Genomic DNA, 12,649 nt, shown 5'->3' with positions numbered 1-12,649 from the left:
GAAGAGTGGCAAAGGGGCATGGGTGGCAGGAGTTTTTGGCTAACCATTTAGTAAGCCCTGGGTAAATGGTCTAACATCTCTCATTAGAACCAGCAGACACTTAACATTGGGCTCTCACCTTTGCAGCCTTGGACAAAACTCTGAGTCAGGAAATATCCCATTTAATACCTTCTTGTACCTGTAGTAATCTCTAGATCAGTTCCATACCTCTTATTCTCCTTTTCTATACCATTTGTCCATTTTGCTAATTTCTTAGAAGGTATGTTATTCTACCATAGATTTATGGCAACATTTAGTGGAGAAATGATGAAGGACCCGAAAGTCTGGCTTCAGTCACCTCTTGGTTGATACGGTTTGGCTGTGTCCCCACCCAAATCTCATCTTGAATTGTAGTTCCTATAATGCCTATGTGTTGTGGGAGGGACCTGGTGGGAGGTAATTGATTCATGGGAGCAGTTACCCGCATGCCGTTCTTGTAATAGTGAGTTCTCACGAGATCTGATGGCTTTATAAGGGGTGTTTCCCCTTTTGCTCTGTACTTCTCCTTGCTTTCACCATGTGAAGAAGGATATGTTTGCTTCCCCTTCCACCACGGTTGTAAGTTTCCTGAGGCCTCCCCAGCCCTGCAGAACTGTGAGTCAATTAAACCTATTTGCTTATTAAATTACCCAGTCTCAGGTATTTCTTCACAGCAGTGTGAGAATATACTAATACATTGGTGCATATCATAAGAGGAAAATTCAGAGGCAGTGCAACATCTTTACTATTTTGTTACTAGGGATTCTTCAAAATTCTCTTTAATCAGAAAAATATAGAACACTTACGAAATGAAATGGAACAAGGGGACACCAACTCTACCCAAAGACCTCTGCCTGCCTACGCAGTTGCTATTTCCATTGCTATGAAGAAATCCAAACTGAGGCCTGTCATCTGGGGTTTTATTCTGCCAGAGTGGCTTGTGACCAGGAGTAGTACAGTCTGGAGGTGATCCTGACATGTGGACTGCCCCATGAAATGCCTCACTTCATTTTGGTTTTCGAGTCTTTGTTTTAAAGGGAAGTCATTTTGTAACAGCAGTTCATCAGCATAGCAAGACATAAGCATTAAACATTGAAGCATTGGTCCGTGCTGCTTCCTCTATCTTTCGTTCTTGCACCCCGTGGCCTCTGGCTCATTCTCATGGACTGACACTGTACACACCACCCACAGCCGTCCTTTCATGATGTGACCTGGCATGCTGCCAGGAGGGCCTATTTATCAACAGTGACAATATAAAGGACAGCCATGTTCTCTTCTTAGTCTTCAGTGGTAGACACATTTGGCCAGAAGTATACCGTTCTGATTTACAGTGCCCAAGAGAAGCGCTTTGCCATTTCAGCCTCATTTTCTCACAAAAACCTAATACATGGAGTTGCTGCACTATTTGGCTCATATAATAATGTGTTTTTTTAAATTTTTATTCATTTATTTTTGAGACAGAGTCTCACTCTGTCACCCAGGCTGGAGTGCAGTGGCGTGATCTTGGCTCACCGCAACCTCCAGCTCCTGGGTTCAAGCAATTCTCCTGCCTCAGCCTCTCAAGTAGCTGGGATTACAGGCATGTGCCACCACACCAGGCTGATTTTTGTGGTATTTTTAGTAGAGATAGGGTTTCACCATGTTGGCCAGGCTGGTCTGGAACTCCTGATCTCAAGTGATCCACCTGCCTTGGCCTCCCAAAGTGCTGAGATTACAGGCGTGAGCCACTGTGCCTGGCAATAATGTTTATATTAGTTGTTCTTCATTTCAAACCTTTACTGAGACCCCACCTAGGTTTCTGGTTGCTGAAGAGAATGAAGGTGTCAACTCTTTTGTCGTTATGAGAGTAGATCTATTACACTGGTATGTGGCCTGGGATAATTACATGTACTCGATCTCAGATTTGCATGATGGGGTTCACATGGTGGGCTTTGGTGAGTTTGGACCACCCAGCTTCAGCACACCTTCCAAACAGCCAATCAGGTGCCTATTCTGCCCTAGCCAGGTGGCAGCCAGATGACCCCAGCTGGCCCGATTGCACATCCTCCCTGGAATGTGAATTTTAAGCAGAATGATGTGGAGTCTAAACATGGTGAAAGATCATTAAGGTGAGGGTGGTGTCCTTATGAGACCATTCCTCCAGTGGCTCCTTTCCCATACTTCTGCTTCTAGCCCAGCAGCCCATTTCCAAAGCTGGCTGGCTGGTCTCTCCCTCCACCTGTACACTCCTGCTATCCCTACTGTAACTTCCCTCTGCTGGGTCTGTTTTGGTGGCTTGCTAACAGTAAACACTAACTGACACAGCCTGTCTTAATATGGCTGTGTGATTTGAGGGACATCAGAAGAGAACCCCTGACCTTACCATGGTGCTAGAATTCCTTTCTTACTCATTCCTTTGGATGAAGACATTGAAAGCTGCTATTATAAAACAGCAACTATTACTTAGGAAAGGTTACACTTGAAGCTGTTTATTTGCTATGCCTGAGTTGTATTGTAAGGATCGTCTCCCTTGTCAGAGACCAATGAATGGGACATAGGATAAGTAAATGTTGATGGGGAGAATTGGGAGGGAATGAAAGGTCTGCAAGATTGGATTCTTCGAGATCTTAAGAGTGACTGAAGTGGAAGGTTCTGGGTACCCAGAAAGAAGCATGAGTTCATAAAACACCAGAGAGGAGAAGAAATGGAGCAAAGAGGGAGTAGGAGGAGATCCTGGAAACAGGAGATCCTGGTGGCAGCCACACACATGCAGCCACAAGGGAGCACTGCTGGAACTCTGAAAGAAGACTCCAAAAAACTGATGCAAGTGGAAAGCGGTTCACATTCAGCAGGGGAGCTGGGTGAGGATAGCCTGGACTCATCCTAGGAGGAAAAAGACTTGTAAAAGAAGTAACAGGGATAGAAAAGGGAGACGTAGAAACTTCCATCACTGTCCAGAAAGACTAATAGATGTGGGGCAGGTGAGAGTTCCAGGATCTTGAGCAGCAGGAATATTTCCTCAAACTTCAGCCCCTGGGCCCGTTGAACTTCCTCTCCAGATTCCGATGCCATTCACCTCCAGCAGCCTGGATGGCAGGCCAGTGAACACCCACAACAAAAGTCATCCGTGGCTGGATTATACCTGAGTCTGTGTAGCTTCAGCCACAACCTACCTGGCGCTGAGAGCTGAATTCACTCTAGGTGTCCCGAGCCATCCGGCACAATGTCAGACAGATGAGGCTCATCTTAAGGGGTAGGGGGAGTAATACTTTTACTTTTTGAAAGAAGTTCTTACTGAAGTATGACACATATACAGAAAAGTCAGTGTACAGATCATAAGTGTACTGCTTGTTAATTTTCACAGTGAACATGTCCATTCAAAAAGCACCATGAAGCAAAATTACCAGCCCCCTAGAAATTCTCCCCTTGTGTTCCCTTCCAGCATCCCGCCCCCACCACGGGTAAAAGCATAAACAGAATCCCAACTTTACCGCTATAGATTAATTTTGCCTGATTTTGAAACTTAAGTAAATGGAAGTGTACAGTATGTACTTTCTGGCTTCTTTTGATCAATTACATATTTTTGAAATTCGTCTGTGTTGCTGTGGGTAGCATTAAGCTATTCATTCTCATGTCTTCATAGTCCTTTATTGAATGAATACACTACAGTGCATCCATTCTAACAATGGACATTATGGATATTTGGGTTGTTCCATTGGGACTAATACAAATAGTACTGCTATTCATTTCTATTAGGTATACACCTAGCAGTGGAATTCTGGGTTGGTAATGCTATTTTTGGTCACAAATGATGACCAAAAATTTTAACCATAAGTTGACAATGCCAAGTCTCTTGTATGATTTGTGTACCTGAAAAAGGCAATTTCAAATGTGTTTTGAGCAACACCGTCATTAAAATAAATATATAGGCCGTCAAAGAAATTATTGAGAAAGAAAGCGTAATTAGCTCTTACCTAATGACATTCAGCACTCTTAGTGCTATAGAAAGTGGCCACAGAGTGGAGGAAACCAAACCAAACAAACAAATAAGACAACACAGAAATGTAAAACAATTTATATGACACTACCAAATTGATTAAAGGTATGCACAAGATAATTATTTTGGTCAAAAATATGCATATGTAACCCCTCTATCTTATGCATATGTAACCTTTCTATCTTAAGCCCACTTAGGGGCAGCTCTTTCTGGCCCCAGGCAGACTCACCACCACACCATACTACTGCCTCCCAAGACGTAAGTCTATTTATAAATCATTTTACAGATTTTTTTCATGTGCATATTAATACTAGAATTTTTTATGAAGCATAGATATGACATTTAAAAATGCCAGATTTCTAAAAAGGTCAACCTAGAACCCCATTCTCCACACACAAAAAGGACCCTTGTTTGTATGTACAAAAATCCCAAAGTTCATATTACCTTACCATTCCTGGACCAGACAGAATGATGAAGCTGCATCTACACAACTCCAGGACAACACTTTGAATAGAGACAGAACACAGCTATTTGGTATCTGTAGTCACGGTCTGATGGAATTAAAGAGAAAAAAGGTTGAGTTCATTTATGTTGGTTTTTTAGATGTTGACCCAGTCTAAGCCTTTTTGACATTTTTAGAGGGCCTCAGACTTGTCAAAGGAGTTTTTTTTTATCCCAATTAAAATCAATGTACTGAGATAAATTCACCAACATTCAATAAAAGCCAGTTTTAAAAATAGAAACGTGTCTAGCCAATACCTCTACCTTTCCTTCTTGGGGAGAAACTATCAGTGCTTTAGATTGTCAGGCTGATAGCTTTCCACCTTCCATGAGAACTGCATTTACCCGAAATTATGCTAAATAGTCATTATCCAATTCATCCTGTCAGGTTTCCAAAACACGTTAATTATTCTAAGAGACAAGCCCATTCGACTCAAAAAACAAATAACCGCTTTTAGAGGAGATTATCAAATTATAACATGTTCCAAAACTGTGATACTTCTCTCTCAAAATTTGGAATGATTTCACTCTATGTTTGTTTCTTTTGCAGAAATTAAATCACCTAACTGATATCTTATGGTCTGATTGGAACAGGATTTCAATAGCAGCCCTGGGAAAGTAAGTTCCAGAAAGTATACTTCTCTTCACTCAAGGAAAGGTAGCTGGGCCCGTATAAGGGGAGAGTGTTATTTGCAATGTTACGGATTTGTGAGAGATCACCATTTCTATCAAATCTTTCTGTTGTCCCCTCATCTAATGAATTCTAGAAAGTGAAGAGTCTATGTTGGGAAGTGATTCGCCATAGGTCTGCCCGTCTTATACACATAAGCCCTGGCAGCCTTTGTTCTGAACTATCTTTTCTTTCTTTTTTTTTTTTTTTTTTTTTTTTTTTTGTGAGACGGAGTCTCACTCTGTTGCCCAGGCTGGAGGGCAGTGGCGCGATCTCGGCTCACTGCAACCTCTGCCTCCCGGGTTCAAGCAATTCTCTGCCTCAGCCTCCCGAGTAGCTGGGATTACAGGTGCCCACCACCACGCCCGGCTAATTTTTTTGTATTTTTAGTACAGATGGGGTTTCACCATCTTGGCCAGGCTGGTCTTGAACTCCTGACCTTGTGATCCATCCGGCTTGGCCTCCCAAAGTGCTGGGATTATAGGCGTGAGCCACCGTGCCCGGCCTCTTTTCAAGGATGTTTGTATAGTGAACAGCCTTAGAGAATAGGGATAGCATCTTCCTTTTTGAGGGCAGACTTGGTTCCCGACTAAGATGATAAAGGTATTGTCTCCTTCCAGGACAAAGTTTGGGAAGCTTTGCTCTCAGCCCTTATTGGATTGGGGCTTTCCGAAACTCAGGACTCAGCTGTGGCTCAAGCTGACTGTGTATGCTGCACTCTGTGGCCCAGGCTGGAGTGCAGTGGCGCGATCTTGGCTCACTGCAACCTCCACCTCCTGGGTTCAAGTGATTCTCCTGCCTCACCCTCCTGAGTAGCTGAGATTACAGGTGTGCACCATTACGCCAGGCTAATTTTAGTATTTTTAGTAGAGATGGGGTTTGACCATGTTGGCCAGCCTGGTCTCGAACTCCTGACCTCAAGTTACCTGCCTGCCTCGGCCTCACAAAGTGCTGGGATTACAGGCATGAGCCACCGTGCCCGGCCAAGCTGTGTTTTTTTTACCAATATCTATGAAACCAGGACAGGACAACCTGCTAGCTTGTAATTCATGTAAAATATCAGCCTTTTCACGGTTCTTTTTTTTTTTTTTTTTGATGTTAAAGCCCATGGGCTAGTTTATATATGTCTTTATTTCTTTTTTTTTCTTTTTTTTAAATTATATTTTAAGTTTTAGGGTACATGTGCACAACGTGCAGGTTTGTTACATATGTATACATGTGCCATGTTGGTGTGCTGCACCCATTAACTCATCATTTAACATTAGGTATATCTCCTAACGCTATCCCTCCCCGCTTCCCCACCCCACAACAGGCCCCGGTGTGTGATGTTCCCCTTCCTGTGTCCATGTGTTTTCATTGTTCAATTCCCACCTATGAGTGAGAACATGCAGTGTTTGGTTTTTTGACCTTGCAATAGTTTGCTGAGAATGATGGTTTCCAGCTTCATCCATGTCCCTACAAAGGACATGAACTCATCATTTTTTATGGCTGCATAGTATTCCATGGTGTATATGTGCCACATTTTCTTAATCCAGTCTATCATTCTTGGACATTTGGGTTGGTTCCAAGTCTCTGCTATTGTGAATAGTGCCGCAATAAACATCCGTGTGCATGTGTCTTTATAGCAGCAAGATTTATAATCCTTTGGGCATATACCCAGTAATGGGATGGCTGTGTCAAATGGTATTTCTAGTTCTAGATCCCTGAGGAATCGCCACACTGACTTCCACAAGGGTTGAACTAGTTTACAGTCCCACCAACAGTGTAAAAGTGTTCCTATTTCTCCACATCCTCTCCAGCACCTGTTGCTTCCTGACTTTTTAATGATCGCCATTGTAACTGGTGTGAGATGGTATCTCATTGTGGTTTTGATTTGCATTTCTCTGATGGCCAGTGATGATGAGCATTTTTTCATGTGTCTGTTGGCTGCATAAATGTCTTCTTTTGAGACGTGTCTGTTCATATACTTCACCCACTTTTTGATAGAGTTGTTTGTTTTTTTCTTGTAAATTTGTTTGAGTTCATTGTAGATTCTGGATAGTAGCCCTTTGTCAGATGAGTAGATTGCAAAAATTTTCTCCCATTCTGCAGGTTGCCCGTTCACTCTGATGATAGTTTCTTTTGCTGTGCAGAAGCTCTTTAGTTTAATGAGATCCCATTTGTCAATTTTGGCTTTTGTTGCCATTGCTTTTGGTGTTTTAGACATGAAGTCCTTGCCCATGCCTATGTCCTGAATGGTATTGCCTAGGTTTTCTTCTAGGGTTTTTATGGTTTTAGGTCTAACATTTAAGTCTCTAATCCATCTTGAATTAATTTTTGTATAAGGTGTAAGGAAGGGATCCAGTTTCAGCTTTCTACATATGGCTAGCCAGTTTTCCCAGCACCATTTATTAAACAGGGAATCCTTTCCCCATTTCTTGTTTTTGTCAGGTTTGTCAAAGATCAGATAGTTGTAGATATGTGGCATTATTTCTGAGGGCTCTGTTCTGTTCCATTGGTCTATATCTCTGTTTTGGTACCAGTACCGTGCTGTTTTGGTTACTGTAGCCTTGTAGTATAGTTTGAAGTCAGGTAGCGTGATGCCTTCAGCTTTGTTCTTTTGGCTTAGGTCATAGTTCTGACCTATGAAGACATCTCCAGGTAAAAAATATTCCATAGCCAGCCCACAAGTATTCTGTGCTTTCAAGGAAAAAGGAAAGTACAAAAAAATGCAGGCTCCCAGCCTGGCACGGCGGCTCATGCCTGTAATCACAGCACTTTGGGAGGTCGAGGCAGGTGGATCGCCTGAGGTCAGGAGTTTGAGACCAGCCTGACCAATATGGTGAAACCCCATCTCTACTAAAAATACAAAAATTAGCCGGCTGTCGTGGTGTGCGCCTGTAGTCCTAGCTACTCAGGAGGCTGAGACAGTACTGCTTGAACCCGGGAGGTGGAGGTTGCAGTGAACCGAGATTGCGCCACTGCTCTCCAGCCTGGGCGACAGAGCAAGCTCCATCTCAAAAAAAACCAGGCTTTCTCAGGCTAGGCTAGAGGCCAGTGCTGTCTTAGGGAGGCATCAAGTAAGTGCCTGAGCAGTGGGGATACAGGGGTCACCCAAGTCCCAGCTGCCATCTTGCAGAAGAGGTACAGTATACACCCTCCACGCTGGGTGGAAATCCCCTGAGGTCTGTAAGGGAGGGGCAGGACAGATACCCCAGCCACAAGGAAGCTTTTCCCAGCCCCCAGAGCTGATGGTGAACATCTGAAGGGACCCACAGGTGAGGCAGAGGCCTGGCAGGTTGGGTCAGGAAAAGAGGATGTGAGGGAGAGCCAAGACTGGGCTTCAGAACACTGGTGGTGACTCAAGGATAAAATGACATGATCACAAAAGCAGAAGTATAGGCAGCCAGTGGATCTGCCAAGATGCCCCATCTCACCATAATCAGCAAGGAACCGGTGTCTGCCCCCAGTGAGGTTGACTACAATGGTTTGCTAATATGAACTGTGTGCAGAGGGTAAGGGAATACTACTCTCACCCCACTGCTAGTGGGCCTGTGAATTGGTGGAACCACTTAGGAGGGGAACCCAGCAGTAACTATTACAATGAAAACAAACTGTGCATGTCCCATGGGAGAAATGTGGGCTGGAGTTCAATCAGCACCCTCAGAAGCCAGGTGCTTTCCTCTTGAAAATGGGAGAAAGAGAAGCTCTGTAGATGACATCTCCATGGCAACAGTGAACATGTCCAGGCCTGATGACATTTTGTGCCTTGGGGTTTTACCTGGTTTGGGGTAGGCTTCCATGTTTCCATCCTCATTTGGGAAAATCTGAGGCAGAGAGAGGGTAGGTAACATCCCCAGGGATTCTCACTACTTGGCTCTCAACCACTGTACTCTGGTGTGTGGCAGAGGAGTGGAGGGAGGCCACTGTCTTGTTGGAGAGTTAAAGCGACCCTACCGTAGATCCACGCATCTTACAGATACTGAGCCTCTGCCCCAGAGCCTGCCCAGAATTGTGCTGCTGTGGTAGCAATGCCAGCTCTGGAACCATCGCTCCTGGCCTGGTCTTGGTTTGGAAGGCCTAGAGAAGGCCAGTGGGAAATCGATTCTCCCAATTGCTAGGGGATTACTAGGAGAACATTTTCCATACATCTGAAGGCTTAATGCTTCAAGATCCAAATGGTGGCTGGGCATAGTGGCTCATGCCTGTAATCCCAACACTTTGGGAGGTTGAGACAGACAGATCACCTGAGGTCAGGAGTTCAAGACCAGCCTGGCCAACATGGTGAAAACCCATCTCTGCTAAAAATACAAAAATTAGCTGGGTGTGGTGGCACAGCTGTGTGTGGAGTCCTAGCTACTCGGGAGGCTGAAGCACAAGAATTGCTTGAACCCGGGAGGCGGAGGTTGCAGTGAACTGAGATTGCGCCACTGCATTCCAGCCTGGGCAACAGAGTGAAACTCGGTCTCAAAAAAAAAAAAAAAAAAAATCCAAATGGTTTTATTTTAAGCATTTGTGATGGTAATCTTTCTTAAAAATACATGGTCTATTTCCTTGTTTGTTTGTTTTTTAATGTTTTACTGTGGAGAATTTGAAACATACAAAAAAGTAGACCAATTAGTATTCTGAGACCCCCATCACTCAGTTTCGTCAATTATCAACTCATGGCTTTTCTTGTTTCCTCTAGACCAGAGGTCAACAAACTACAGTATTTGGCCTCAGTCTGGCCAGCTACAGGCTTTAAAATTAACTTTTTAAAGAATGCAGCCACTCCCATTCGTTAACATATTGCCTATGGCTGCTTTTGTGCTATAGTGGCAGAGTTGAGTTGTGGTGACAGAGATGTCTGTCCCACAGAGCCTGAAATATTTATATATGGCTCATTCCAGAAAAAAATGTTTATCATCTTTTCTTCTAGATACCCTCATCGACTCCCTCCTCTCCCCCGCATTGTTTTCCAAGCAAATCCCAGACCTCATGTAATTTCATTTAAGTAGTTCAGTGTGTTTCTCTAAAGGGAAGAATTCTTTCTTTAAAAAAAGCATAACCGCAGTACCATTATCCCACCTAAAAGTATTGCTTAATATTGTCAGATATCCTGCAAGTGCTCAAATTTCTACTTGTCTCCTTGTTTTCTTAAACAATGAATACTCAACAACTCCATGCAGAGCCAGTGTTCAAGTGTCATCTTCTTGCTTTGCTCTTAGAGATAATGGAGGGACATTTGAAGGTTTTTTACATGTGACAAAGTTCTGAGACCAGTCTTAAGGTTATAGCAACATGGCTCAGGGTTCTTTGTTCTAGGAGTGAGTTACCTAACTAAAGGTACAACCCCTCTCCAGGGGCCCCCATTCTGGACAGTTTTGGATCATTTCCTTGGTTAGGGTCAGCCTTCAGTCTGGGGAAGAGTGGAGGCAGTGTTTTGAAGAAGGAGTAGTAGGCCTTCTCCTTGGTCATGTGGCTGGACACAGCCACCCCTTTGTGAATTATTAGAAGAGGATCCTCACAGGCCAAGGACTACCCAGCCTGCGACAGGCAGGCCTGTTCTTCCAGTTTGTTTCATTTCCTCAGAGGGAGTGAGTGACACAGACTGTAGAATAGGGAGAGGATCATGCCACACAGGTCACATCTGCTGACAGTTGCCTACCTCCTTGCCTTTGAGAACTCCAAACAGTGTCATTCAGTACCCGTCTTTGCTGTGATAAAGGCCCAAATGTGGTCTCAAAATCCTCAACTCAGGGCTTTAGTCAGAATGACATTCAGCCTTAGCAGGCAAAAATGGGGGGACATGTCATTGTTATTTCAGTAGTTAATACTAACTTATGGGGCTGAAGGATGTGAGGACATGGTGCGGGAAGTCAGGGACCCCGAACAGAGGGACTGGCTGGAGCCATGGCAGAGGAACATAAATTGTGAAGATTTTATGGACATTTATCACTTCCCTAATAATACTCTTATAATTTCTTACCCCTGTCTTACTTTGATCTCTTAATCCTGTTATCTTCGTAAGCTGAGGATGTACGTCACCTCAGGACCACTATTGTACAAATTGATTGTAAAACATGTGTGTTTGAACAATATGAAATCAGTGCACCTTGAAAAAGAACAGAATAACAGCAATTTTTAGGGAACAAGGGAAGACAACCATAAAGTCTGACTGCCTGCGGGGTCAGGCAGAATAGAGCCATATTTTTCTTCTTGCAGAGAGCCTATAAACAGACGTGCAAGTAGGGAAGATATCGCTGAATTCTTTTCCTAGCAAGGAATAATAATTAAGACCTTGGGAAAGGAATGCATTCCTGGCGGGAGGTCTATAAACAGCTGCTCTGGGAGTGTCTGTCTTATGTGGTTGAGATAAGGACTGAAATACGCCCTGGTCTCCTGCAGTACCCTCAGACTTATTAGTATGGGGAAAAAATCCCGCCATGGTAAATTTGAGGTCAGACTGGTTCTCTGCTCTCAAACCCTGTTTTCTGTTGTTTAAGATGTTTATCAAGACAATATGTGCACAGCTGAACATAGACCCTTATCAGTAATTCTAATTTTGCCCTTTGCCTTGTGATCTTTGCTTTTGTCCTTGCCTTGTTACCTCAGAAGCATGTGATCTTTCTTCTCCCTTTTGCCCTTTGAAGCACGTGATCTTTGTGACCTAATCCCTGTTCACACACCCCCTCCCCTTTTGAAATCCTTAATAAAAACTTGCTGGTTTTGTGGCTCAGGTGGGCATCATGGTCCTACCGATATGTGATGTCACCCCTGGAGGCCCAGCTGTAAAATTCCTCTCTTTGTACTCTCTCTTTACTTCTCAGACCAACTGACACTTAGGGAAAATAGAACCTACGCTGAAATACTGGGGGCAGGTTCCCCCCACAGGGACATCCTGGTGAATGTTACTTAGTGTGTACAAGCAAACAGCCAAGCACTGCTCAGTGGTAAATAATTTGGGCAGCACTACAGGTTTGTGGAAGGTTGAAGATCATGGTTTTGTTGAAGGCTCAGCCTGCACAGTTGTACAACTTTCTCTAACTGTGCTTAGCAGCCTGGAGACATGATGGAGAAAAGAAGGCAGTTGGGTTGATTGGGTGCTCTTCCTGGTGGCAGTGGAAGACACACGAGCCTGGGACTTGAGGGACATTGACAAGAGTGTCTTTGAAGAGATGATGGGCCTCAGAGTCTAGGCTATGTTTTATTAGAGAGGAAAGTCAAGCCAAGAGGAGGTCAAGAGATAGGAAGAAAATGGAGATGTCAAGGGACTCGAGGTCTCAAAAAGGCCAAAGAGTAAGTGTAGGGGAAGTAGGATGAGGAGGAAGCCAGAGAGACCAGAGAGTGGGATGTTGGAGTTCAAGAGTTCAGAGGCAATGATCAAGTCCAAGGGGTGGCCATGGTGCAGTGACTGAGGAGGAGGTGATGGTAACTGGGATAGATGAGGTCAAACGACTCTGAGGCTAGGATCTTGGATGGATATTTGCATGGATATTGCCATGCTGGTCAATGACAATGGCTAG

At 44.0% G+C, this 12,649-nt stretch overlaps 1 long non-coding RNA gene across 1 annotated transcript in view; it reads left to right on the top strand.

The window, feature by feature from the left end:
- LOC134738993 (uncharacterized) overlaps window positions 1-12,649 on the top strand; it is a 67,374-nt gene that overhangs the window by 3,976 nt on the left and 50,749 nt on the right. The window contains exon 2 of the long non-coding RNA XR_010125343.1: window positions 5,046-5,113. This is a non-coding gene — a long non-coding RNA (uncharacterized LOC134738993). The remainder of the gene's footprint in view (window positions 1-5,045; window positions 5,114-12,649) is intronic.

The sequence above is a fragment of the Pongo pygmaeus genome, chromosome X (assembly GCF_028885625.2).
Source record: "Pongo pygmaeus isolate AG05252 chromosome X, NHGRI_mPonPyg2-v2.0_pri, whole genome shotgun sequence".
Taxonomy (NCBI): Eukaryota; Metazoa; Chordata; class Mammalia; order Primates; family Hominidae; genus Pongo; species Pongo pygmaeus.
The sequence above is the reverse complement of the archived record's forward strand: the minus strand, read 5'-3'. Positions and strand labels throughout refer to the sequence as shown.